This window comes from Macaca nemestrina, chromosome 15 (genome assembly GCF_043159975.1).
Source record: "Macaca nemestrina isolate mMacNem1 chromosome 15, mMacNem.hap1, whole genome shotgun sequence".
In the NCBI taxonomy this organism is placed as follows: domain Eukaryota; kingdom Metazoa; phylum Chordata; class Mammalia; order Primates; family Cercopithecidae; genus Macaca; species Macaca nemestrina.
This window is the reverse complement of record NC_092139.1, coordinates 43,562,026-43,589,392: the sequence shown is the minus strand read 5'-3', so window position 1 is coordinate 43,589,392 and position 27,367 is coordinate 43,562,026. Positions and strand designations below refer to the sequence as shown.

Sequence of the window (27,367 nt, the reverse complement as noted above, 5' to 3'; positions counted from 1 at the left end):
GACACTATTTGTTATCCTCTCTTTTTTTTTCCACTGTTAAAAAATTTGATTATAGTAAAATGCAAATAACATAAAATTTATCATCTTAACCATTTTTAAGAGTGAATGAATGACTTTTACTTCAGTAACTTATGTACGGTTCATATTCTCATGACAATAGTGCCAAGTCAACAATTAAACCCTGTAAGATGCCACTGCTTATGCCTTCTTTTTATGCTCTTTCTTATCTGTTGATTCCATTATACAGGAATAATGCAGAATTAGAATCATGAAAATGATTATAGAAAGAATATTTGAGCAAAACTAGGACATACTGTGAAATGGTCACTTTAATATAATTATATGTTAGGTCATAGAATTATGGAATGTTCGAGGTGACAAAGATCTAGGTATCACCAAGTCTATTTCAGTCACTTTACAGGGAAGGAGGCTCTAAGCCAGGGAAAAGATGCAACTTGTCCAAGTTGCATAACTAGTTGGAATCAGAAACCAGCTTTTCCTTTATGTCTGAAGTGACAGTCATAATTTTTTAAATGGTAAGTAACAGCAAACAATTGACACTAACTTCTGGAAAATTATCAGCAATGCGATTGAGAAGCTGGTAGATTGCAGTCATGGCTGGATCTAGGGCTACCAATAGTTTTGTTTCATTCAACTTTCTCTTTTTCTTAACCATTTTTAAAGTGTATTGCTCAAGAGTTTTCAGTCCATTCACATTGCGCACCTAATCTCTACATCTTTTTGATCTTGTATAACTGAAACTTTATACCCATTAAACCACTCCTCATTTTCCCCTATCCCCAGCCCCTGGAGACTATCATTCTATTTTCTATCTCTATTACTTTCATTACTTTCGTTACCTCATGGAAATATCTATGTCCTTTCCTTTATGAAATTCTTTACTCTTTTGCCTTCCATGACATCAAACTCTCCTGGTTTCCTCTACAGCCTCTCTCCAAAGTTCCCCCTTCTTGGCACTTGTTTTCCTATGATAGTTTGGGTTTCCCCACAAGCTGACCCTGAGATAAGAATTTGAGTGCAGTAATTTATTTCAAAGGGCAATCCCCTAAACAGTGTTATGGAAGTGGAGAAGTAAGACAAGGAAGGGAAGCACTGATAAAATATGTATTATCAATAAAAGGTACATTTGTAGACATTTGGAGCTCAGTTCCACTGGGGGCTCTGTGAAACAGTGTAGGACATAGTTCAGGGTTGTCCCAAGCAAGCAGGGAGGAGGCTGGGGGAATCTATCTACCAACAACTCCCAGCTTTCACCAGCTGAGGGCTCTTCCTAGGGGAATTAATTCTATGGCATTTCCAGCCTGTTCACTGCATGTGCAACCATCTTCCAAGTACAGAAAGGCCTCAGATAGAGGGTGTAAGTGCTAGGAGAGGAGATCTGAGGGGCACTAAAAATATCTGCTCATGTCGCCATTTGTTCCTTACCCCTTTTTCTCTACACATGGTTTTGGCTGTTGCATCTTGACAATGCTCCTGTCTTCCATTACCTTCCATTTACTGAAAACTTCCAAATCTTTGGCCCAGATTTTCTTCCTACGATCTGACCTCTTAAGTTTATCTGTTTACATCTACTTCTGGGGGAGCTTATGGCATCTCAAAATCACCAAATCTCCTCCTCTAATTCTAACTTTGGCTATTGGTAACCCTGCTCTGGTTCCTGCCCTTCCCCCAACCCTGGCTAATGGAACTGTGACTCTGCTGGTCTTTTGGGCCTCAGCATCCCCGCTGCTCACAGCACTTCTTAAGGATAATCAGTTATTAAGACCTATCTATTCTAATTCCTTAAAAGCTCTCTAATCCATCTCTTCCACCACCACATTTATTTTCTTTTTTTTTTTTTTTTTTTTTTTTTTTTTTTTTTTTTTGAGACGGAGTCTCGCTCTGTCGCCCAGGCTGGAGTGCAGTGGCGCGATCTCGGCTCACTGCAAGCTCCGCCTCCCGGGTTCACGCCATTCTCCTGCCTCAGCCTCCCGAGTAGCTGGGACTACAGGCGCCCACAACCGCGCCCGGCTAATTTTTTTTTTTTTGTATTTTTAGTAGAGACGGGGTTTCACCGTGGTCTCGATCTCCTGACCTTGTGATCCGCCCGCCTCGGCCTCCCAAAGTGCTGGGATTACAGGCGTGAGCCACCGCGCCCGGCCACATTTATTTTCTTAATTCAGGTTCTTATCATCTCTCACCCTGACCACTGCGGTATTCTCCTAACTGGACCTCCTCCTACCTGTAATTTAAACTTCATCCAGTCCATACCCTAAGTAGCGGGAAGAGTGACTTTATTTTAAGTTATAAGAATTCAATTGTTGCAAATCAGGTCACATCACTCTCCTTTTTTAATTCTTTGAGTGTTGCAGTCATTTTTAAACTCTGTTTTATTTGATCAATTACAGAAAGATGGCCTTTTCTCTTTTGCTAGTTTCTAGAGAAAGTGGTAAACCATAGACTTAATCCTTTCTTAAACGTTTGGGAGATCATACTTATAAAACCGGTTGGATCTGGGGGCATTTATGAAGAGGAGGTCTTTCCTTGAATTCTTACTGGTCCATTTTAATTCTCTCTGATTTGTGACAATTTATATTTTTCTAAGAATTTGTTCATACCATTTATATATTCAAATTTAGAGACAATAATTTACAGTATTCTTTTTTATTTTACATTTCTGTTGCATATATATATATATAGTCTATCCTTTTTACTTTATGGATTTGTTTATTTGCAAATTCCCCCTTCTCCTCTTCAGTCTCCCCAGAAATCTGTCCTTTTTATTAAGCATTTCAAAGAGCTAGTTTAATTATTGCTACTTGCCATTATTTCTATTTTTCACAATTTCATAGATTTCTGCTATTACCTTTATTTCTATGTCCTTGCTTATTGGATGTGCTTTCCTGCAACCTTTCCTTACTCTATTTGAATGTTTGACTCACTTTTTTTCTGACTCTTTTTGGTTTCTTAATACATGTTTTAAGCTACACATTTTCTTCTGTGTTCTACATTTATGTTCCCAGAATTTGACATGTGGTGTTTCATTCATTCCTAAATATTTAATTCAGGTGTTTTGTAGAGTAGGGAAGTAGGAGTGAGCAATCTAACCTCTTAAATTCCTGAATACTGTCAAAGGAGGAATCTCTTGAGCAAGATTCTAGGAGAACAAAGCAAAGAGGTCATTAGAGACACTGAAAGCTAAAATATCAATTTCTTTCATGTGTTTAAATGTAAGCAATTGTTTTGGTTTCTCAACCTTCATCCCTAGAAAAGGGAAGAAAAGGACCTTTGAATGAATGAAAATGAATCTAATTCATTTCACTTTAACTGGTCTGTTTTCTAGGATTAGCCCTTGTTCTGGATACAAATCAGAGGTAACATTTTGTGAGACTTCTTTCACATTTGTTGTTATTAAATAAGAGAAATAAAACCTTTTATCAAATAATATCATGAGCTATTTATCTTGATTACAGTAACCTTATCTGGTTTCATCTTACAAATGTCACATTGTTTTTCTTGCGATTAAAATAATTAAATTATATACTTGCTGTTAGACCAATTTGTTTTTTAGCAGTTTCTGCTTTTCTTGTAAAGTAAATACATTGAGAAAGTTCAATCATGGGATCTAATAAAATATAAGAAATTCTTTCTAATTTTTAATGCAAGTCTTATTTCATTAATCTCAAAAACAGAACAGCAGAATACAACATGCACACAAACACAAATATACTCTCATACATACACACAAGTCCAGATGTGTAAATAAGTATATATTTCAAAGAAATGGCATGTTTTCTCTCATATTTCATTGTTTATAAATAATTCATAATTTTAGCTACATTGAATAATTACAAATTAAGTAATGGAAAATAGTATATTGATTTGTCATTTTCATTTTATAACATCATAATTTTTTCTCATGTTTTTGGTAATATGTACCTCAAGATACATTCTGTAAGACAGGTGTTTTCATATGTATCATAACATACCTGTTTGTATTGATTTTTGTTCTTTTGTTTTTCGGGTTTTTTTTTTTTTTTTTTTTTTTTTTTTTTTTTTTTTTGAGATGGAGTCTCGCTCTGTTACCAGGCTGGAGTGCAATGGCATAATCTCGACTCACTGCAACCACCGCCTCCCTGTTTCAAGTGATTCTCCTGCCTCAGCCTCCTGAGTAGCTAGGACTACAGGCATGCGCCACCAAGTCCAGCTAATTTTTGTATTTTTAGTAGAGACGTGGTTTCACCATGTTGGCCAGGATGATCTCAATCTCTTGACCTCCTGATCCGCCCACCTTGGCCTCCCAAAGTGCTTGGGATTACAGGTGTGAGCCACCACGCCCAGCCATCTGTTTGTATTGATAAATAATGTCCCACTTTTGCTGACAGAGAAAATAGGTTTGGCTAATAAGTTTTAAAATTAGGCCTAGCTTTGCCAGTTAGGTCATTCAGGGGACTTTTTAACTCATCTATCTATACCTCTGAGATTTTGATGAAAAAAAATGTATTGAAGGCATGTGATATCTTAAGACATTTTAAAAGCATTTAAGAAAATGCTTTTTACAAAGTACAATATAAAGTACAGAAATAAGCAATATTTTGATTTTCGAAAGCTTTTTGGAGTATATCTCTGGTTGAAAGAGTAATACACCTTGTAAATAGTAGTTGATTAGCCTTTTTGCTATTTCTCCCAGATATTGGGATTTTGAACTATTCTAGGGATTGGGATAGAAATCCTTTTACAAGTCTGAGGATTTCCATTTATGAGCTTTCAGCAAAATTGACAGAGGGCTTCATAAAGCTCATAGCTGATAGAACCATTAAAAGGGTTGTATGATGGACAACAATGTGATTTTGGCATATATTTGGAAAGTTCAAACAATTGAATGCCATTGCTGTATTAAAAATCCCTTTTACTCTTACGTACTTGTTTATAAGAGCAAGCTTTCACAGTGACTATACATATATATACATGTAATAATACAAATAGAGTCCATGATTAGACCTGTGTTCTTTTCGCAATAAAGAAATATTTATGGGCCGAGTGAAATGGTTCACGTCTGTGATCCCAGCACTTTGGGAGGCTGAGGTGGGCAGATTTCTTTAGCCCAGGAGTTCACGACGAGCCTGGGCAATGTGGCAAACCTTGACTCTAAAAAAGAAAAATAGCTGGTGGGGTGTTGGACACCTGAGGTCCCAGCATCTCATGAGGCTAAAATGAAGGATTTCTTGAGCCCAGGAGGTGAAAGAGGCTGCAGTGAGCTATGATCACACCACTGTACTCCAGCCTGGGTAACAGAATGAAACCCTGTCTCAAAAAAAAAAAAATTGTAACCTTCATAGATATCCACAAATACATGAATTGGGAAACGGTCCCATTTATCTCATTAAGAGATACATTTCTGATAAAATTTAATTTTATGTTTAATACTTATTTATCAAAATTTGTGATAGTTTTATAATACTTTTATCAATTGTGAATTACTAATAATTATAATTTTATTTCAATATATTTTAAAATATTTCACACTTTATGATCATCAACAAAAAACTTCAATTTGTTATATATATTTTTGATGCTCATAAGAATGTAGAATGACTAAAAACAATTTTCAAATGTAAAATAAATTAGGATAAAACTCTGTAGGGGAATCATACTGAAAATTTGATTTCAGGTAATAAAAGAAATGATGTAAATTTTCTGACTGTCATTGGAGAATTTGTTCTTTTTGATGAATGATGCTAAATTTTAAAATGTCATTTAGTATTGGGATTCCTTTGGGTATATTTAAAATATGATGTAAGAGTGTTATTACATCATTGAATTCAATTTAAAAAGTTGTGAGAGGATCTATACCTTTTCCAGATTAGTTTTGGAATATGGCAACAAAATATTTAAACAAAGCATGAGGATTGCTTGAGCCAAGGCATTTAGAACCAGCCTGGACAACATAGTGAGACCTTGTCTCTACAAAAAATAAAAAAAGTAGCATGTGTGGCACACACCTATAGCCCCAGCTACTCAAAAGGCTGAAGTGGGAGGATCGTTTGAGCTTGAGAGGTTGAGTCTGCAGTGAGACCCTGAGTGAGACCCTGTCTCAAAAATTTTATTTTAATTTGGAAAAAATAACATTCAAAGACCATTATTTTGAGATGCCACTTATAGGGAAACAGGCTCACATGTGGGCAGTATTAGGGCCCATACAGCATCCCAGCCACAAGTGGTAAGAGTGCTTTGAAACTGGGATGAGTCATGGTAGAAGTTCCATGCAAATATCTCAGGAACAAAGCCCTTTGGCATACTGGCTGCCAGCACAGCCAAGCTCTCATCTCAGTTTTCATGACTCTTCAAGTGAAACTCAAGTTCTTACAATTCATGGCTCCTGCTATTATGAAAAATTATCCAAAACTTTGCATTTTCATGTCGTGCTACAGTATTATTTAATAAACCTGCCTGCGGTTCATCTGAGGCTCTAGGGCAGTGTGGTCCAAGAGAAATCTCTGTGATGATGGGCATGTTCTCTATGGGAGCTGTTACATATGGCTGAACACCTGAAATGTGGCTAGTTTCGCTAAAAAACTGAACATTTAGTGTACATAAGTTTAATTAATTTAATTTGAAATTTAAATAGCTACATGCAACTTGACTACTGTATTGGATGAAACAGCTCTGGCATAATGTACCTTTTTTTGATTCACTATTTCCAATTGATTAGGGCCCAGACTGTAATCAAAAAAGTTAAATGTTAACTTCTCAAAGACTGGTAAATTACAAATGATTTCTGTCCTGTACTACAGGGCAATAAAACAGGGCCACAATTGTATTTCCCTGTAGTACATTAACTAGATTTGTATCTAATTAACAATCTTATTTCAACATTCTTTCACTGATAATATGTGCTTCAGTCTATCTAACCCTCCTTTGAACCAGGTTTACCATCCCACTGTTTCTGCCATTAAGGAGTTTCTGCTACAAATTGACACACCTTTCCTATGTATTTATGAGAAAGTAGTGCTTGTGAAGTTTTCGGAAATTATACTCTGGTGTTGCATCCCATCTGACTTCACTTACTATTTACTGAGTTCTGCTAGTCCTCACATTTTGCTCCTGGCTATGATCCTGAAGCAACCGCGAATCACTTAGATTTGCTTGGGACTCAATTTCTATTTGCATTTGCTAGAGGAAAGAAAGTGGCTTTAGAAGTCAGATAGAGTGGATTAAAAATCCAGCTCTGGGTGGGTCGCAGTGGCTCATGCCTGTAATCCCAGCACTTTGGGAGGCTGAGGTGAGTGGATCACCTGAGTTCAGACAGCTTGAGTTTGAGACAGCTTGGCCAACATGGTGCAACCCCTTCTCTACTAAAAATACAAAAATTAGCCAGGTGTGGTGGTGGGCGCCTGTAATCCCAGCTACTCAGGAGGCTGAGGTAGGAGACTCACTTGAACCCGGGTGGCGGAGGTCGCAGTGAGCCAAGATTGCACCACTGTACTCCAGCCTGGCTGACAGAGAGTGAGACTGTCTCAAAACAAACAAACAAAACAAAAACAAACAAACAAAAAAAAAAAACAAAAAAACAAAGAAAAGAAAGAAAGAAAAGAAAAAAAAAAAGAAAGAAAGAAACCCCAGCTCTGTTGCTTATATCATTGTATAACCTGAAAAAAATTATGATGGTAAATATAATAGGAACTGTCTAACATGGTTGCTATGAGGAACAAATGATGGTAATTTGCTCAGTGCACTGCCTAGCAATTGTAAGTGTTCAATGAAAAATACTGCTTCACTGGTTTGAAGTTTCTAGCCCTATCTCCTTTCTCCATATCCACTGGCCTTTTGCGTTGCAGAGTTCCCTCACTCTGGAAGCTTTCTTCCATCCCCACTTTTTTCTGAATGGCATTTACCAAAAGTCACCGTTATGGTCTGAATTTTGTCCCTCCAAATTCATTTGTTGAAGTCCTAATCCCCATTACCTCAGAATGTAACCATATTTGGAAATAGGATCTTTAAAATGGCAATTAAGTAAAAATATGATCATTAGGGTGGACTTTAATCCAGTATGACTGGTGCACTCATAAGAGGAGAAAATTGGGACATAGGCATATACAGAGGGAAGGCTCTGTAAAGACATAGGGAGAAAATGGCCATCAATGAGCCAAAGAGAGAGGCCTCAGAAAAATCCAACCAACCTTGATGACACTTTGATCTCAGCCTCCAGGGCTGTGAGAAAATGAATTTCTGTTGTTTAAGCCACCTGGTGTGTAGTACTTTTTTATGGCAACCCTAACAAACTAATTCTGTTTAAAGATGAAACATCTATCATCTCAGTTAAAATGTAGAGGTCTGTTAATAAGAAAAATACTTTGTCTATTAATCGTTTATACTATAGCATGAAGTTTAAAGGTTTAGGCCAAGTATTGAAGTGAAAAAAATCAGGGAAATGAGACAGGAGACTTCGGTTTCGAAAGAGTTACTGCAGAACTGTCATTGGGTTAGGGGAAAGGTCCACTGGTGGGTCAGTTTGAAGCCTCTGCTCTAGGATGGCTTTGACCTGAAAAATTCAGCTCTCTTTCTAAGGGCCTCTCATCCTTTCACAAGCTAGCTCAGGCTTGTTCTGCTGGTGGTGGCAAGGATGGAAGAGTAAAAATGGAAGTAAAGTCTCTGGAGGCCCAGCCTCAAAACTGTAACACTAGTTTTAGCTCATTCAATTCACCAAAGCCAATCCCAAGGCCAGTTCAGCGTTACTGGGTGGGGAAATCTCTTGATAAGGAAGAGTGCCAAAGTCACATTGGAAAGATAGTGGATTCAGGAAGGGGCAGATAATTAGAATCATCTTGTAATATACTAAAATATAAGCTGATTATATATTACATTTTGATGTTTTTGGAACTTCTGCACTTTTTTTTGCGTCAGTGCCTTCATAATATATCTTTATATGTCCTTCGAACAAGATGTGCTTTGAGAGATGTGAAATGTGGAAAATTAAAAATTATGCAGGTTGAATTCTCATTCTCTTCAGTGTCCACCTAATGCAAACAGTTATTTTAAGCATGTCAGAACTGCCAACAGATAAGGATTGTGCTTGTTTTTATAAAGAAACTGAGGCTTTGATACTTTGCAGGGAGAAAGATAGCTCAGGATATGGGTGAGAATGAGGGCAGAATGAGAAATTCCTCAATGGACATCCTTTGAAAATGTCCACATTTGAACCTAGGGAGGAAATTAGTAGACCTACTAAATACCTGAAGGTGATATCCATGAGTCCAAGCCCAAGAGGGCATACAGGAAATCAGAGAATGACCCATCAGGGCCAGGTACCAACCTACTTCATTGGAGCAAAGAGTTGCACTTATTACTGAGAAAGCTGCAGAGCAGAGGTCTGCAAACTGTTTCTGTGAAGAACAAGGCAGTAACTATTTTCATATGGTCAGAGGTCTTATGGTCTCTGCCACAATCACCCAATCCTGACCTTATAGTGTGAAAGCAGTCATAGACAGTAGGCAAATAGACTGGGTGTAGTGTCTTGTGCTTGTATTCCCAGCACTTTGGGAGGCTGAGACGGGAATATTGCTTGAGCTTAGGAGTCTGAGACTGGCCTGGGCAATATAATGAGACCCTGTCTCTACAGGCTACAGTGCAGCCTCAAACAACTGCACCACTGCACTCCAGCCTTGGTGACAGAGGGAGACATTGTCTCAAAAAAAAAAAAAAAAAAAAAAAGAAAGAGAGAAGAATGAAGACAATTTTCAAACTAATGGAGATAGCTGCATTTCCTTCATTTGTAAATTTACTTACAAAACATTATTTATAAATACACTTCATTTACAAAAATAGGTGATGGGGCCAGATTTGGCCTATGAATCGTAGTTTACCAATTCCTGCTCTAGAAGAACATTCTTCTGTCATTGAAAAATACCTCATTGAGAATGCAAGAGACTTCTGATACTGAAGACTCAAGTAAATAAAATGAATGAGAATAATTAATCAACAGAAGAAAATAAGAGTCCTCTAGAAAATGCAGAAATTGAGGTAACACGTACTTGAAAGGTGGTTTCGACCTGTTGGGAGAGGCTAGTGATTCTATGAGAACTAAGAAACAACAAATACAGAAACAAGTAAATACAGAAGAGCAACCATGTGTTTCAGGCGTGAAGAATGTGATTCTTTCAGGCAGGCCTGAAACAATGGATCGTGGGATGCCACAAGCTACATTCCCTGTAGACTGCAGGGCAACCCTGATTCTCATGAAGAGCCTTGTGAGTGAATAACTCACAGTGCCTTATCAAGAAATTGTTCATCATCCATTTTCTTCTGGAGGATGTTTCTTCTAGAAAGAGACAAAATGAAAGACAGCACAACAGTTTTATCAAACTTTAAGACTACCTTAAAATCAATAAAAATTGTCAAATATGAACAAAAAAAGCAGCAAAGACTTTTTTGGGGGAGTGAAGATCAAGATACAAAAGAAAAACCTCTATGAAGAAGTTTCCAACTGGAATCTTTTCAAAAATGAATAAAATAGCCAGTGAAATGCTGGTAGGAAGTGTACTTGTTGTTTTTGGGAAAACTGGAAAGTATAAAATGCAAAACACAAAAGAAAACAAATAAAACAAAATCAAACAACCAGAACAAGGTGTTGGAAGGCAAAAAGTTGATAAAATATCACAAATATTTTCAAGGAATTTTTTGAAACTTTCAAAGCCTTAGTGAAGCTAAGCTCAGCGAAGAGAAGGTGAAGTCTGGCCTCTGAAGGTTAAAAAGAAAAATCTAAGACCTAAAGAGGGCATGGAGCCGTACCACAGGAAGCAGAAAACTGGATGAAGGGAACACTTGACTGAGAGAACTAATCAAATTACAGTTTATTATAAAATTCGGAAAGGCCTAGAGGAAGCTTGTTTTTTTTTTAACCACACACAAAAAAGAATTTGACATTTTGAATAATTGCATTGGGCAGCTGAAATAACTGGCAAATCACCAGAGTGAGAAGATAAAATAAATCAGAGATGACGGATGATATATATCTCCTGGATAGAATCTTCGTTAACAATAGCTAGAGAAGATTGAGGCCATTTCCCATCCAAGCTGAAGGATAAGGTGTCAACCAAGCATGGACTGGAAGAACAAATAAAGAAAGTGAGTTTTGCTCACTGCGTTCAGCAGAGCTCTCCTGGAAAATGAATGCAAAACCTTGCAGCACAGTGTAGAAACCCTGAAGGGACATAAAGACATACTTCTGTAAAAGCAGCTGATTTAGGAAGAGAATACATGGAGAAAGAGAGCAAAAGCAATCAGCTACAAAGGAGATACAAATTATAGAGGCAGAGAATTCAAGAAACAGAGGAAGAATTGCAGAAATTAGCAACGTCCGTCCGTATGCAATTCATAAGAAAGCCCATCATTACTTGAGATAAAAAATAATACCAATGCATAAAAAGAGAAATACTCCGAAAACCACAGACTCTAAAACTCAATCCAGGAATACATAATCATGACAATCCCCCCTGCAACAAAATTTCTAACTTGGGGGACAAACTATATTATGCATTAGAATCACCAAGAGGCTAGGGCTAGATGAAACAAGGATGGTTGGTCCTCATTACATGTTTCTGATTCAGTAGATCTAGGGTGAGGTCTGAAATTTTTAAAGAAATTCTTGACCAGACGCGGTGGCTCACACCTGTAATCCCAGCACACTGGGAGGCCAAGGCGGGCAGATCACAACGTCAGGAGATTGAGACCATCCTGGCCAACATGGTGAAACCCCGTTTCTACTAAAATACAAAAAATTAGCCCGGCGTGGTGGTGCGCGCCTGTAGTCCCAGCTACTTGCGAGGCTGAGGCAGGGGAATCGCTTGAATTCGGTAGGCGGAGTTTGCCGTGAGCCGAGACCCGGCCACTGCACTCCAGCCTGGCGACAGAGTGCGACTCTGTCTGAAAAAAAAAAAAAAAAAAAAAAGAAAGAAAGAAATTCTCTGGTGATGCTTATGCTGCTGGTCTAAGAACCACACTTTGTGAACCACTGCTGTAAACCAATCCTGGTCACATATTAGAGTTACCTGGACCAGTTGCACACCTATTAAATCAGAATCTCTGTGGGCGTGGCTCAGGTATGGATATTTTTTGAAGCCTTCATAGGATTATAACACAGCCAGGCTTAAGAACCACTGCAGTCAGCCAAGTGTATTCGACCAATACACTAAAATTGGAAACATATTTGCTGCCATCCCTACTGGTGACATATTCACCTTTGATGTCTTTCTTTTCTCTTAACAGAGGAAATTTATCCAGAAATGAAAGTGTCCAATGCATGATCCTCCACCTAGTCTTAGAGAATCATCTGATTTGTCAGTGAAATAGTAGCTGCCTCTGATTTGCGTTCTGGTGAAGCTTCAATGAGAAACTCAAGGAGCCACTTAGAGGATAGATCATGGATTTAATTCCAGTGCCAAGTCCCCCACCTCCTTAGCCATCCTTTCACCCTTTCCTAGGTATGCTGAGATCTCACCAACAGGAGGATGCCCATTACCTTCTGACCTATTTAAACCTCTTCCCAAAGCCCAGGGAACTCATCTGTTTTCACTCTTTCTTTCACCTCTGGTTTTTGCTGTGCATTTATTTCTAGACCTAAGTAAATTACCTTGGCTTTGACCTGGAATAAAGAACTTGCCTTTCACCCCTGTGAGAATGGATTTGAGCATCCAAGATTTAGATATTCAGACTCTCCTGGTTCAAGAAAGTGCATTTTGTCTTATCTTGGATCAATATCTCTAACTTCAATCCGTAGACAAAATCCACATAGCTTTTCACCTCTACCTTAGCAAGATCCTTTTCAGCTTTGGGTTTATCCGCATCCCTACCACATGTGTGAGCACATGCATGCACACACACAACACACTCATCCACACTTCATAGCAGTGCAAAGGACAATTCATAGGTCTCCCTCAGGCTTTCTCGTTGTTTAAGACAGTACATAGATGATTTGAACATTTCACTTGATTCAAAAACTTATATTTTTTCACTTTTCTTGACGTAAAATGTATAAACAGAGCAATGCCTAGCTTTTAAATACAAAATTGGATGAATTTTGACAAATGTAACATTACCCAAATAGAAATTTTTGTCATCTTAGAAAGTCCTCTTATGCCTCATTTCAGTCAATTCAATAAGTAACCTGTTCTGATTTCTATCACGATATATTAATTCTCCCTGTTCTTGAACTTCATAGAAATGAAATCATACATTAAGTACATGTTTGTGTCTATCTTTCTTTGTTCAGCGTAATGATTATGAGATTCACCACATTGTGTGTCTCAGTAGTTCATCCTTTTGTGTTGCTGAGCAATATTTTATTATGTGAATATAACATAATTTATCCATTTTCCTGTTGATGGACATTTAGGTTATAACAGATTCTGGCTGTTATAACAGGTTCTTACTGTTATCAATAAAGCCGCTATGAAAACTCTTGCACAGATCTTTTTGTCGACACATGTTTTCATTTCTCTTAGATAAATTTTCTTCCAGGAGCATCAGGTTGTAAATGTTTTAACTTTACAAAATATTTTTCTTTTTTGTGAAATTGATTGTACCATTCTATATCCCAAAACAGCAATGTGTGAGAATTCTAGTAGCTCTCCATATATTCTCACTAACATTTGGTGTGGTTACTCTGTTGGTTTGGCTTTTTCTTCTTCACTTTAACCACAGTAGGTGGTTTGAAGTGCTAAGCTTTACTATTTTTGCAGAATTTTTAAATGTATGCTGACCTGAAATTGTTCATATTTGAGCTGAGAAAATAAATTTTGAGGTTCATACTTAGTGTTTACAATTTTGCTGTAAAGGCGTAAGGATGATACAATGGACTTTGGGGACTTAGGGGGAGAAGTGGGTGGGGGCAAGGGATAAAAGACCACAAATACGGTGCCGTGTATACCGCTTGGGTGACAGGTGCACCAAAATCTCACAAATCACCACTAAATAACTTATTCATGTAACCAAATACCACCTGTACCCTAATAAGTTATGGAAAAAAATAAAAATAAAACTTAAAAAAATAAAAATAAATAAATAAAACCTAACTGGGTACCATGCTCAGTACCTGGATGATGGGTTCAGTCATACCCCAAACCTCAGCATCATGCTGTATACCCAGATAACAACCCTGTGCATGTACCTCCTGAATCTAAAAGTTAAGATAATAAAAAATAATAAAAATAAAACTTTGCTTTATATGCAAATCATCTTTTGAGTTTCAGTCTCCCTTATAATATGATTTGACTGGCTTAAATTTAATTATTTAGATCTTGCAATAGTAAACTATGTACAGTATTATAGAAATACATAAATGCCTTTTAAATAAAGATAACTTAAATGGCCAGAAAATGGAGCATGGACTGGAAGGGAAAATTGGACTATAGAGCGTAGATGAACCTGATTTAAAGGTAAAACTTGGCACTGAAGACTAAATAAAGGAAGGTTGTGACATTCTAGATCAGTATTTGGTAAATGCCTATTGTGAGACTAACCTGCAAGTTCCATGAGCATTTCTTTATTGCTTCTTCAGCATTAAAACACAACGAAAAGTTTCCTAATTAGATTAATACTAAAATAGTGTTAATTTGTTTTTGTAGTACATGCTTTCTATTTTCTTTTATTGTTTTTATTAACTTTTTGAGTGGTATGAATTTAAAATTATTTTTCATAAGTGTTCTGCATGAAACAATTGCTCAAAGTGAGAAAATCTGGTGTGCATGACCGACAGTAGTCATCCTCCAACTTCAGTGAATGTCAGAACTTAGCAAAAATACAAAAGCTCCAGCCCTGTCCTACTTCAGGAGACCTGGTCGTATTCTTTATTAGTTGTCCGGGGATTCTGGGTTTAATAACTACTGCTCTAAAGCATGTTCCAGCAGGAGACCGCATTGAAAGAAAACAAAATACAGCTTAATTATGGTGTAATGTCAGCAGTGGCCGACAGGTGGAGCACTCGTTCACAATGCTAGCGAAATGGGAGTATTAGCATAACAAGCCATTTCCAGAGAAAAAAGTAACAAGTGGAAATAAAAAGTACAGCTATATTTGTAGAATAATTAAAATGACCTTTCTTCTTTAATGTCTTTGAACTTGTGACTCCTAACAAATCTTCTAGAGAAACATGTAGGGACTTCCACTCTTGAATCTAAAAGTATTTCTTTAGACTTTCAACACCAAAAGTTTCGCCGTCATCTTTCCTAAGAAAAATTCAGTTGTGTCACGATGAAATCATCAAGAAAATGCTCCATGCATTATCCTGCACTTGACTTCACCAACAGGTCAGAAAGTGGTTCATTCTGCTATAGTTGTGGCTCACTAGGCTGATTAGCCTGAAAGGCTCACACTGGGAATTACTTCGAGGATTAAAAGGCTGCCTCTTAGGCCTGGCTTTAATAAAACTGATCAATTGTGGTGAGTCTGGCCACACAGTTAGCTTGCTTTGAGTTTGCTGAAAAAGTACATGCTAGGTGGAAGAGCACAGATTATTTTCTGGGCAACAATAGGCAAGGATAATGACTTTACTCCAATGCCCCAGTCAAAGGCAGTGATTTTCCAGATATGTGCTTGCAGGTAGAGTTCAAATGTCCAATTCAACTTGGAATTGGTCCGCATGCTCATATTTTCCAAATAAAGGGGTCGAATAAGCCTGGGAAATACACTTCGTTTATTCACTGATCATGAGTAAACATTTGCTCTGCCAGACAATGAGTAAGAGCTGAGCATTAAGATATAAAAGATATAGCTTAGGCTTGGAGAAGCCAAGTGATCAACTTGCAACAGTAGAGTGACACTCCTCACCCATGTAACTGATCATCCATGCCTGCCTTTTTCACTGCTCCATCCTTTTGGCCTAGCATAATGCTTAGCCCATGGCACTTACTTACTTACTTTCTCAACTATGAAGTTAATATGTTTATAGAAGGTATCCCAGATCTGTAAGAGAGCACAAAGGACAGGTACATAACTCAAATGCGGGTGTGAGACCTTGAAGATGTTCCCATGGATTAGTTTTCTTTGACTGGCTATGTTTATAGAACAATCTTTACATTTGGGATTTATAGTAAAACGGATATTACTATGCCCATATTCCTTCAACACTCAACTTTTATGCTACAGACAATTTACCGGGAACATCAAACATTCACCACCTGAGGGCTTCTTCCTGGTTTTGGAACACACCCAATTACTGCCTTAGTTTCCCCAAAGAAGCCCTCAACCAGCGACTTACAGGAGTTGGTGGATAAATATCCCAACTTTCTGACTTTGCAGTTGAGACAGCTCTGAAGTTGTTCTACACTGTCCTTTAGAGTTCCTCTGCAGGACAGAGTTTCTCTTCTTGCCCATAGTGGTAACTGGTTTGATAACACACACTTTATCAGATTCTTTCCATTCTCTGTCTCACTTCCCTTTTCCCTACTAGTGCTTCCTGGCATTAACTCCCACATTAAAAACTCACACTCAAGTTCTTGTCTTAGGATCAATTTCTGGGGGAACCCAACCCAAGGGTACTTATTAGCTATCCTTAGGCAGGTGGATGAGAGTTTGGGAGGTGTTGGGGACATGCTTACAAACAGAAGCATGAGGGAACTTGAGATTGTGAATAGTTTGCAATTGACGGAACATAGGGCACAAGGGTTGTAAGTGATAGTAATGGATCCTGCATGCTAATCTAAAGAATTAGGTGGGCGGATCACGAGGTCAGGAGATCCAGACCATCCTATCTAACATGGTGAAACCCCGCCTCTACTAAAAATACAAAAGTTAGCCAGGTGTGGTGGCGGGCACCTGTAGTCCCAGTTACTCGGGAGGCTGAGGCAGGAGAATGGCATGAACCCAGGAGGTGGAGCTTGCAGTGAGTCGAGATTGTGCCACTGCACTCCAGCCTGGGCAACAGAGCGAGACTCCATCTCAAAAAAAAAAAAAAAAATTTGCATCTTAGATTATGCAAAATTCTAAGAATGGAGGCATTGGGGATCCACTGAAATATTTGCTAAACTAAGGGAAAAAAACATGTTATGACCAGCTATAAGGTTCAGGCAAGTATATATGAAGCTTCCAAAGTGAACAGACAGCATGTCATTCACTCAAAAACAGACACACAGACTGACGGAACAGAGTAGAGAACCCAGAAATAAAGCCACAGCCATCTGGTCTTCAGCAAACTTGACAAAAATAAGCAATGGGGAGAAAACTCTCTATTTAATAGATGGTGTTGGGATAACTGGCAGAAAAATGAAACTGAACTCCGACCTATCACCATATACAAAAATTAACTCAAGATGGATTAAAGATTTGACTGTAAGACCTCAAACTATAAAAATCCTAGAAGAAAACCTAGGGAATACCCTTCTCAATATCAGCCTTGGCAAAGAATTTATGGCTAAATCCTCAAAAGCAATTGCAACAAAACTAAAAGTTGACAAGTGGGACCTAATTAAAGAGCTTCTACACAGCATGAAAAACCATCAAGGGAGTAACAGACAACATACAGAGTGGGAGAAAATATTCACAAACCATACATCTGACAAAGGGCTAATATCCAGAATCTATAAGGAACTTCAGCAAATCAACAAGCAAAAAAACAAATAAATCCGTAGAAAAGTGGGCAAAGGACACAGACAGACACTTCTCAGAAGAAGACATAAGTGTAGCTAACAAACATGAAAAAATGCTCATCATCACTAATCATCACATAAATGCAAAATCATAAACACAATGAGACACTATCTCACACCAGTCAGAACGACTTTGTTAAAAAGTCAAAAAATAAAAGATGTTGCTGAGGCCACAGAGGAAAGGGAAAACTTATACACTGTAGTAGGAATGTAAATTAGTCCAGCCACTGTGGAGAGCAGTTTGGAGATTTCTCAACTAAGAGTTGAGGTATCCTTCAACTCAGCAATCCCATTACTAAGTATATCCAAAGGAAAATGAATTGTTCTACCAAAAAGATATAGGCAAGTGTGTTCACTGCAGCACTATTCATTTGATAGCAAAGGCATGGAATACACTCAGGTGCCTATTAATGGTGGATTAGATAAAGAAAATGTGTTACATATACTCCATAGAATACTAGGCAGTCATTAAAAAAAAAGCAGAAAAACAAAATCATGTCCTTTGCAGCAACATGGATGCAGTTGGAAACCATTATCCCAAGGAAACTAATGCAGAAAAAGAAAACCAAATACCACATGTTCTCACTTATAAGTGGGATCTAAACATTGAGTACACAAGGACATAAAGATGGGAACAGTAGATAGCGGGGACTACTGGCGGGGGAGAAGAGAAAGGGCTGAAAAATTACCTATTTTGTATTATACTCACTATCTGGGTGATGGATTCAGTATCACACAATATACCTTTGTACCAAACCTGCGCATATACTCCCTGATTCTAAAATAAAAGTTGAAAAAAGAAAAAAAAAAGTGAATGGACACAGGGGTACTCCTTTTAGAATGTGATAAAAATTGTCATTTTCTCCACATAAAAATGCGCATAAACACATACATACCATCTTGCAAAGGAATTCCCAGATGTTCACAGATCCATTTTGAAGCAGTCATGGACCGTCTCGAGGTTTATGGAAGGGGGAATAAGAACTCTATGAGCTGAGTAAGAAGACAAAGGAGGCCAAGGAATTGAGGAATTGAGAACAATAACCTCCAAAGTATATACAGGAATAAAGAAGGTGGAATAAAAAGCTGCCATACAACAGGAAAAGACTCAAAGCAGAATCTTACAGAGAAAACCAAAAGATTCTCTTGATTGAGCTACTTTTGAGTAGTAGATTTTGGAAGAAGATGATAGAAGACTATTGCTCTTTTGTTCTCTCAGTTTTTTAGTTGCTCACTGACAGTGAAAAAGAATGATAATTACCAACCAAGAAATATTCCATGGCAGTGGACACAAACCAACCTTTCCCAAGTGAAATTCAGTTAATAGAAGTATGCACTGGCTCCGATAATGTTAGTTGTTGTTAGGGTATCTGTCAACATCTAAAAATAAGGAAGTTTTAGATACAATTTTGAATTTCCAGATTTTTTTTTTTTAGGATTAAGTATCAAAGTATCAAGGCCAGCATTCCCAACCAGTTTTCATGATCTGGGAGAGCTGAAAGGTTTTGGCCCCCATAGGCTATTGTATGTTGCTCTCCAGTTGGCCACAACCACTTTTACTTGTTGACATGTCCTGCCTGTCTCTTATATACTTTAAATCTTTTGAGTCTTTGCATTCTTACAGTAAACATTCATATCTCAACAGCCACCCCAGTATTCTTTAATTCATTCAGTTATTCATGAGCATTTATTGAATGACTGTTTCATGCAAGAAACCATTTCGGATGTTAGAAATACAAAGACAAAGCTATTTATAGAATGCCCCAAGCTGTTTATAGAATAGCCAATAGTAGCAAAAAAGAAAGAAAAAAAAAAGGAGACTAACAAATCCTGGTTGTCATTTGTACAACAGGGCTCAGGGCACAAACTTTATATTATTGTGCCTTGATCACAAAATTTAAATGTCTATTCTTTCTTGATAGGCCATTACTCATTCACAGGTTGGGTCAATTACTGAAAGAATTATACAATCACTCATGTCTTTCAGGAGTGGAATGAAGAAGAGCTTGAGAAGGAGCTCTTCTGAAGGAGAAGAAGAAAGTAATTATTTAAGAATACTGCAAGGCGTTCTCACTTATTTGTGGGAGATAAAAATTAAAATAACCGAACTCGTGGAGATAGAGATAGAAGGATGGTTACCAGAGACTGGAAGGTTAGCAAGGATGGGAGTCTTGGCGGAAGTGGGGATGGTTAATAGGCACACAAAAAAATAGTTAGAAAGAATGAAGAAGACTTTTATTTGCTAGCACAGCAGAGTAACCACAGTAAAAATGTAAAATTACATTTTTAAATAATTAAAAGAGTATAATTAGATTGTTTTTAGCATGAAGGATAAATGCTTGAGGTGATGGATACTCCATTTACCCTAAAATGGTTATTATGCATCACATGCCTGTATCAAAATCTCTCATGTAATTCATAAATGTACACACCTACTGTATACCCACAAAAATTAAAAATAAAACAGAATAAAGAATAAAGAATAATGCAAGATAAAGCAATCAGGAAGTTTTCCAGGATGGAAAAGAGAAGGGAGGATGCTTTTGGATCTTCACAGTCAGGCTGGCGCACCCATCTGCCAGGGTACCCATACCTCAAGTTCTGTAAACATTGGTTGCCAATGATGCATGACTGCCCTGTTCTGCACAGAACTGCCCTTGGCCAATGGGAGCTGCCTTCTACAGTAGGTTATAACCTTTCCTTCAGATGGAAGGGGATATCCAGCAGCCATGGGTATGACAGATCAGGATAGAAGAGTACAAATCACACTGCAGAACTCCATGTGGGATGAGGCTGAAGCCGAAGGCCAGTTGAGAATGTGTCCTTGCTTAAGTTTTTTCTCACGTTCTGACCTGTTCCTCTACTCCTTTTTTCCTAAGAACACTTCCTCAGTCACCTAGTCCTGAATCTCTGTCTCAGGCTCTGCTTCTAGGCAATTCTGGCCAAAATGAAATACAAAGACCAACAAAATATTTGTTTCTGATTGTATCATTAGCAGAAAATAGCACAATATCAGCATCTTAGGATGGGATCAGATTTTGTGAACTTAGATCACAACATGAAGACATGCTAATGGAACTGCTTGATTTATATAACACAAACTCAAAATTAAATGTGTAGTTCTCTTTAGAGACAATAGTATACTGTCCTAGGATTATGTACATTTCCACATTGAAGATAAGAAGTTGTTAACTTTAATTTCCAATGAGAAAAATGTGCCAGTCGCCTTAGGGTTCTGAGGGACTTCCTGTGAAAATGACAGCAAAGTTGATGTCTGTTTGTGCTGGGCAGATGGATTAGGGTCCTAGGCAAAGTCAGTGATTATTAGCTCTGGCCTTCTTATTTCCAGCAAATGCTTGACCTACAGATCATCTAGATTCTCATTAATTCAGTAGATGAGGAAAATGAAGTCAAAATGGAAAAGGCTGCAAGATCATGTTTTTAAACATTAAGGGAAGTCTTCATGTCCTTGTGCAAAAATTTTAGCAGCCGCCTCATTATCTTTCCTTCTACTGCTTTCAAATCTCCTCCTACTTCTCTTTCCACCTCCACTTATTTTTCAGACCACATGATGCTGGGAGGTAGTCTGCATTTTCAAAGGACTGAGAAGAATTAGAATTCAGTATTTAGAAATTTCCATTTTTGACCAAATAAATATCAGGATTATCTTGTCTATTCCAGCTTTTCTTAAACGCACTTGCACATCTGGAGTATGCACCCAAGCTCCCACACACACTCAATTACTCACTTATTCACATTCTCTTCTCCAAGTTGGTTTAAAAAGGTACAACCCTATTTGAGCAAAGAGGCAACTGGGCTTCTGCTGGAATGACACAAAAGCCAAGCAGAAGGAAAAGAGAAGAAAAAGCAAACCAGTTATTGTCCAATTGGAACTGTTGAATATCAGATGCTCAGACAAGTACATAAAAAATTCTTAAAGTTGTCAAGCATCGTGTAGAACATTTTCTGAAGCGTATCAATCTTCTGTCACCAGGTTTTGCGTCCATTCCCAGAGTAAAAGCATACGTTGACAGTCTCAGCTGGGAAACAAAATTTCCATTATTTGCATTCTTACCTTTTTCAGGTAAGTATCCCATTCCTGCTGTGATGGTTAACACTGAGAGTAAACTTAATTGGATTGAAGGATGCAAAGTATTGATCCTGGGTGTGTCTGTGAGGGTGTTGCCAAAGGAGATGAACATTTCAGTCAGTGAACTGGGACAGGCAGGCCCACCCCCAATCTGGTGGGCACAATCTAATCAGCGGCCAGCAAATATAAAGCAGGCAGAAAAACGTGAAAAGGTGAGACTGGTCTAGCCTCCCAGCCTACACATTTTTGCTGTGCTGGATGCTCCCCGCCCTGGAACATCAGACTCCAAGTTCTTGAGTTTTGAGACTGGCTCTCCTTGCTCCTCAAACTTGCGGTCAGCCTATTGCGGGATTTTGTGATTGTGTAAGTTAATATTTAATAAACTCATACATATGTGTGTGTGTGTGTGTGTGTGTGTGTGTGTGTGTATCTCTTTTTTTTTTTGAGACAGAGTTTTGCTCTGTCACCCAGGCTGGAGTGCAATGGTGCAATCTCAGCTCGCTGCAACCTCCACCACCCGGGTTCAAGTGATTCTCCTGCCTCAGTCTCCCAAGTAGCTGGGATTACAGGCACATGCTGCCACACCCAGCTAAATTTTTGCATTTTAGTAGAGACAGGGTTTCACCGTGTTGCCCAGGCTGGTCTTGAACTCCTGAGCTCAGGCAATCCACCTGCCTCAGCCTCCCATAGTGCTAGGATTACAGGCGTTAGTTCTGTCCCTCTAGGGAATCCTGATTAACACACCTGCCAACATGATCCCCCTTGTTCATTTTAATTTCTCCATAAAACATATCTCTACCTAACCTGTTATTTTATTGTTTGTTGTTTATTGTTTGTCCTCTTCTCCCACCATAAGAATATAAATGCCATAAACCAGGGATATTGTCTGTTTTGTTCACTCTTCCATCCCCAGTCACTAGATTGGTTCCTAGCATGTAGTAGGTGCTTAATAAATAGGTGCCAAATGAATGCACAAATGATAATGGCAATCTCAGATGTATGGATTGCAAATTAGAAAAATGTGGAATGCAAGAACAACAAGTAATAAAAGAAACATCTTGAAAAGTATCTACACCATTCTAGAAATATCTTTATCCCATTTTCTAATTGTTTAGACAGATGCCAGTGCATTCCTTCCTTGTACTACTGAAGCAGATCATGAAAGCAAATCCTGGGAAGGAAATTTTTTTTCTTCTTAGTAAAGAGTTAATTCTTGGGGCCATACAACGTGCTGTTTTCAGTTAGGCGCTGAGGGTAGGAAAACAGTATGAAATGGCCTATGGCTGAATATAAGCCACATCTCTTGTTAGCTGTGAGACACACTTCAGTTAGGTAAGTCCAGGCCCAGAGTGAGAGGAAATCTAAAATGACTCAAATAGCACTTACATATTTCTTTCTTTCTCATGTAACAGCAGTCTGGAGCTACTAGTCCTGAATTGGAAATGCAGCTTCAAGGTCACCAGGAACCCAGGCTCTTCCTATTTTTTGGCTCCACCATGTTAGCATATGGCCTTCATCCCCAAGGTCACCTTGTGGTTAAAGATGGCTGCCAAAGTTTAAAAACATCGAGTGATCATAGAAGGTCTGACAAAAGAAGGGAGTCAAAAGGGTGACAAGTTCTTATCTTATAAATTGCTTATTTGCTTGAAGTCTCAGCTCTCATTTTCCATTGTCAAGTTCTATACCACCTTCCTGTATACATCTCCTTGGCTACATGCTAGTATCCTGGCCATACCTACCTTCAAAAGAGGCTGTTATTTTTATTTTTCAAAAATTTTTGTAGAGTTGGGGTCTCACTCTGTCACCCAGGCTAGTTTCAAACTCTTGGGCTTAAGTGATCCACCTCAACCTCTCAAAGTTTTGGGATTACAGGCATAAGCCATCATGCCTGGCCAAGAGAGGGTTTTAGCTAATTGCATTGGTGCCCTACATGGAACTGAGTCTCTATTGCAAGAGAAGAAATGGAGAATAGGTATTGGATAGCAAATTGTAGTCTCTCCCGTACCTCAGGTTAAGTTAGTTATTCTTTTCAAGCCTCAGTTTTCTCATTTGTAAAGTAGGAATAAGAAAGTTATTGAGAACACTGCATGAAATAATGTATACAAAGTCTGTACAGTGCCTGACACATAGTAAATGATTCATGTTAAGGATTAGTGTTAATTGATGGAATTGTTTTTGTTATTACTATCCCTGGCCTTCCAAGAGTTTAATATTTTCTAGGAAAGACAAGTCAAGCAAAGAAAATATGTAAATGACAGTGAAATTCAGTAGAGAATTTTATTTCTGAATCGGTAGGGCAAATGAATATTACAGGTATGAGCAGGGACTATGGGGTTGGGGAAGCTTTTAGCTGTGTCAAGCAAAGCTGGTAAGGTGTCCCGAAATGTCTTCAACAGCACTTTTCTGAAAAAGCCTTTTTATGCTTGTGATTTAGTTTGCTGAGGATAATTCAATAACATAGCATCATTGATAAGAGTCATTATATTTACATTCCTAGTAAGCTAGCAGCCACTTTGTGATTGGATAAGGAGGAAAGGGGTTGTTTTGCTATATTTTTCTCTCTGATTTTTCCTGACGTCTTTAAGGAAGAAAAAAGGGTGAAGAAGCTGCATCCAAACAGAGAATTTCTTTATAGAAGGCAGTCACAGAATAATTCCCATAACTAAGAATCCATAATAAACAGCTGCGATATACTTCTACCCTGATAAATTGATCTACCTAGAGTTAGATCAGTGTTACTGAAAGTGTGGCCCATGGACCAGCAACACTGGCATCATCCGATAGGTTGTCAGAAATGCAGATTCTCAGGCACCATCCCCGACCTGCTGAATAGGAATCTGCATTTTTCAGGATCCCTGTGTGATCTGTGTGATCTCAGTTTGAGAAACACTGCTATACAATACACTTCTGCTTTCCAGAAGTTAACATTTGAGGAGAAATAAAACATAAAAATTAGCAAAAATAGCAAAACAGGAAGTGCACACAAGCTTTCAAGTGATTCCAGGATAACAAAGGATCCAAACTGATCTGATACCAAACTGATGTGAACATTTAAACTGTGCCAATCTAAGAGAATTTCATTAGGAACAGCTATTGTTTGTTTGCCTAATATCCCTTACTTTTTCTGAGAACTGCAGCATTCCCTTCTGGCAACTTTGGCATTCACTTTATCCACATAGTCCTCATGTTGTAAACAAAGAAAGCCTTTTATCTGACAGCCTCAGCCCCCAGCCCTGTTCATGAACCCACACTCCCTGGGAGGAACCTGTGCTGTGGAGAACAGTCCTTCATTAAGAATAGGAGAAATGCCAGGTCCTTGTTGATGGCTTCTGTTTGCTTTACTAGCATTGTCTTCAATCCAATTTTCTCTGGAGGGAAACTATATAAGCCACTTGTCCATTTTACATGGTTTTATTTTGTTATAACAAGATCATCTATAAATCACTTAAACTGGCACCTGTAAACTCAAATCTGTCATGACACACAGAAGTCCAGCAGGGGCGCTATTGCCAATTCCTCAGCAATGTAGCATTTCACTCTTTTTCCTTGGGGTACTTTGGGTACGTGTGTGACACTTGACCTTCCTGTGGGTACATGACATCTAAACCAAGGGAGGGAACCAATGCAAATTGGCATATTAAATATTTTTGTTTCCTACATTTTCTTCTGGCACCCAGTGGATTGTTTTTAGCAACCTCACAGCCCCTTAGACGCCTCTGGTTTAAATTCCAAAACACTGCCAGTCGCAGCACTCACGGGTACCTGGGAGTAGCATAGCTTGCTTATAGGAAAAGATCCTAAGGAAGTAAATGTCTTTTTGTGTGCTGAAAACGTAAAGCTTGTTAAAAAATACTGCCCAGAAGTGGATTAGGAAGCGTAAGTGAAGACTTTATCAGATGTGAATAATTGTGTCTTTGTTCAAGGGAGTGTGAGAGCTGCAGAGACTGTGGAACCTCATGTTGTCAGCTTGGACAGAATAAATTATCTTCTGAAAATCTGTGTATGTAGGTGTGGCCGAAGATGGTGGTGGTGCTCCAGAATTAGAAGTGAGAACAATGTCTGTCATGGAGCTGAGAAGCTGGAATAGCTGGGGTATTTTATAACAACATACAGCTCATGTGTGGCCCACATATAGGTACATAGAATACTTCAAGCTTTCACAAAACTTTTTGCTTTCTCTCAGTGGACTCGATATCAATGATTTTTTTTTTTTGAGCTCTGATAGCATTGCACTAAATTCTGAATTTACTGTAGATCCCCCTAGAAATTAATAAGTTAATCAGGGAAATGAACTTCACCTTCTCATCAAATTCTAAAGTATTTTATTGCCTATACTTGGCATAGATTTTTAAAATTAAAAAACAGTATAATTGGCTCTCTTTCTGGTGTATACTTCTATGAGTTTTAATACTGTATAGATTGTGTAACTACCACCACATAAGGATACAGAACATTTTCTTCTCCCTAATGTACTCCCTGAGGGAGATTTCTACAGCCTCTCCCAAGCCAAGATAATGGCTTAGATTTGCCTTAGACTTGTGCATTCTACCTTCACAAAGATTATGCTCCTCAGTGCCTACAACATCCCCTCGTCCATACCAGTTGTTGCTGCTACCCTGTCCATGAATGGCTAAGTTACCTAGTCTCCCTGTGACTTCATCCACCTATTTAGATATACCCTAATAGCTTTTTAAATTTGTTTCCCCACTAAACAGTAAGCTCAGTCAGGGTAAGAGCTATATCTGTCTTGGGTATAGCTAAACTTTAGACCATCAATGTCTATATAATAAAGGAACAAATAAATGAATTCTATTTTAGTGGAAACTATTCAAAGTCCTCTCTGTATTTACCTGACAATTACCATGTGTATCAGTTAGCTATTGCTGGGTAACAAACCACCCAAAAGCTCAATGACTTAAAGAAAGGGTCAAAAAGCTTTTCTGTGAGGGCCAGAAAGTAAACATTTCAGGCTTCGCAGGTCAGTCTCAATTGCAACTACTTGTTGCAACTACAGTTATAGGTAACTCTGCCATTATAGCATGAGAGAAGCCATAGTCAATATGTAAACAAATGAGTTTATCTTTTGCTATGGTATGAATGTCTGTGCCCCTCCAACATTCATGTTGAAACTTAATCCCCAGTGCAGTAGTGTTAAGAGGTGGGTAATGGCTACAAAAATACAGTTAAACAAAAGAAATAAGTTCTACTATTTGATAGTACAGTTGGGAAATTGTGGTTAATAATAATCTATTGTATATTTCAAAATAGCTAGAAGAGAAGAATTTCAGTGTTCCCAACACAAAGAGAAATGTTTGAGGTGATGGATATCCCAATTACCTTGATTTGGTCATTACACATTGTATATCAGTATCAAAATACCACATGTATCCCAAATATATGTACAATAGTATTAATGCCTTATAAAAGGGCTTGAGGGACCAAGTTCATCCTTTCCATCTCTTCCATCCCTTCCACCATGTGAAGATACAAGACAGCATTCACCTCTTCTACCGCATCAGGATGCAGCAATAAGGCACCATCCCTGAAGCAGACAGAACAACTCTCACCAGACACGAAATCTGCTGGTGCCTTGGACTTCCCAGCCTTCAAAACTATGAAACATAAATGTCTGTTGTTT

General features: G+C 38.2%; 1 long non-coding RNA gene across 1 annotated transcript; it reads left to right on the top strand.

The window, feature by feature from the left end:
* The first annotated feature begins 404 nt into the window (after positions 1 to 404).
* LOC105481527 (uncharacterized) lies at positions 405 to 27,367 on the top strand. Its single transcript, XR_987014.2, has 4 exons — positions 405 to 536; positions 21,634 to 21,723; positions 25,738 to 25,864; positions 27,214 to 27,367. It is a non-coding gene; the product is annotated as an uncharacterized lncRNA (long non-coding RNA).